We start from the raw sequence: 2,413 nt of genomic DNA, 5'->3' as shown, positions 1-2,413 counted from the left end.
CTCCATCAATACAAGCGGCAGGCTCCCCATAGAGATAAAAGGACGTGAGTGATGTAGGAGGTCAAAATGCCATTTCAGCTCTTCCTGTTTCCCTCTCTTTGAAGCGATCAATGTGGACTTCTTCAGCCTCAGCGTACGGCACGTGAACGCAGAGCTAAAGCCCTAGCTCAGTTTGGAGGTATGCATAGTTTAGTTTAAGAGCAGCCCGCAGGTTAACATGGTTTGGGGGGGAAATGTAATTGCGAAATAGCAATTCCGCCCTGCACAGTTAACACAGCCTGGAAAGTAAGTGTAGAACAGTAAATCTTCCCCGCGAGTTAACAGGATTTGGAAAACAAATGCCAGACAGTACCTCTTCCTTTCTGTTAAACGTCTTTCTGTGTTTTTCGTGCAAGAACAACCGACAATTGTCTCCAAAGAATATGACAATTTTGGAAAAAAAAACAACAATCCATAAGAATAAAAAAATGGAAGAAATGAGTATGCAATGATTATGTTTCATGTGACCAATACGGACACAAAATTAATCATGTTTTTTTTGTGTTTTTTTTAAGGGAGAGTTCACAATTCGTTATTTAGGCCTACCATTCAAACTGGTCGATTGAGGAATGGACGGGATGATATTTTTTTTCAGAGGGAGGGAAGATTATGTGTCTGCTAAGAAAACAACAACTTACTCTTCGGGTTCACTTCTCTTGCAACGTAAGCGAACACGCACAGGAAGTGAACGAGTTTGTCCTAATAACATGTAAGGTGTTACATAATTCAAACACTGCACAAACCTGCCACTGCTCTCTCTCTCTCTCTCTCTCTCTCTGGGCCAAAAAACATGAAATGAGCTCTCTCTCTCTTTCGCTTCGTTCTTTCAAGTCTGGCCTTAGAACTCACTTTTTGTTCAGCCATCCATCCCCTGAATCTCTGTGAACAAGAGTTATGCATGCGTCTGAAAGATCGGCGAGTTAACACTTTGATTTGTATTTGCACAAGATTAATTTAGCGCTGTATGTATTTGCTTTCAGTGTCACTCTCCTTGTTCTTCTTCTGTGTTGACGTAACAGAGCTAACTTCTTCTTCTGTGTTGACGTAACAGAGCTAACTTCTTCTGTGTTGACGTAACAGAGCTAACTTCTTCTTCTGTGTTGACGTAACAGAGCTAACTTCTTCTTCTGTGTTGACGTAACAGAGCTAACTTCTTCTTCTGTGTTGACGTAACAGAGCTAACTTCTTCTTCTGTGTTGACGTAACAGAGCTAACACCTTCTGTATTGACGTAACAGAGCTAACTTCTTCTGTGTTGACGTAACAGAGCTAACACCTTCTGTATTGACGTAACAGAGCTAACTTCTTCTTCTGTGTTGACGTAACAGAGCTAACTTCTTCTTCTGTGTTGACCTAACAGAGCTAACTTCTTCTTCTGTGTTGACGTAACAGAGCTAACTTCTTCTTCTGTGTTGACGTAATAGAGCTAACTTCTTCTTCTGTGTTGACGTAACAGAGCTAACTTCTTCTTCTGTGTTGACGTAACATAGCTAACTTCTTCTTCTGTGTTGACGTAACAGAGCTAACTTCTTCTTCTGTGTTGACGTAACAGAGCTAACTTCTTCTTCTGTGTTGACCTAACAGAGCTAACTTCTTCTTCTGTGTTGACGTAACAGAGCTAACTTCTTCTTCTGTGTTGACGTAACAGAGCTAAGGCGTAACAAGAAGAATCAATGAAACAGTGTCCTAATGTCTGCCATACAATTCTCTTACATAGTAATTGAGGAACTGGATCCAAACCGGACAGTAGATGTTTGTGTTTTTTCTCGTTTGAAGAGAATTTCAAAACTGGTTTTGCGCAGGAAACTAGACTGACTTGGTTCGTTTTTTCTTCCTTTCTGTCATTATCAGGTCGTTCCAGTCCTGTTAAATGTCACACAAATAATAGGATTATAAGCAAACTTGAAAGATCGAAAAGTAGATTGACAAGCTGGAGGCTGCGTCTTTTTGTTTGCAAGTAATTTCTTTAAATTCCAAACAAAACACCACCACACACTGCTTTTTTTTTTCTCTCTCTCTCTCCACAGGACTGAATCGTCAACCACTGTTACTCAACTATAAAACCTTGAGTGGATAACTTAAATGGGAGGGCCGGAGGATTGGAGGGGAGGGGGGGGAGGAGGGTGTCAGAATTGGTCAGTCGTTGGACTTTTGAGTCGATGTTCACCGGTGTTCATCTGAGCTCCGCGCGTGTCTCGTTTCGGCATGGCGTTGTGTCCTTGGGGAAGGTTCTTTACTCCGATTTTCCCCTACGCCACATGTGTGTGTGTGTGATCGTATGGGGACCCGGTTTTCCTTCGGGAAGGTTCAAACGGCAGGAGGATATGGTTGCCCCCCCCCCCCCCCCCCCCCCCCCCCCTGCCCCGCTTGCCTTT

The sequence above is a fragment of the Babylonia areolata genome, chromosome 1 (assembly GCF_041734735.1).
Source record: "Babylonia areolata isolate BAREFJ2019XMU chromosome 1, ASM4173473v1, whole genome shotgun sequence".
Classification (NCBI taxonomy): Eukaryota; Metazoa; Mollusca; class Gastropoda; order Neogastropoda; family Buccinidae; genus Babylonia; species Babylonia areolata.
The sequence above is the reverse complement of the archived record's forward strand: the minus strand, read 5'-3'. Positions refer to the sequence as shown.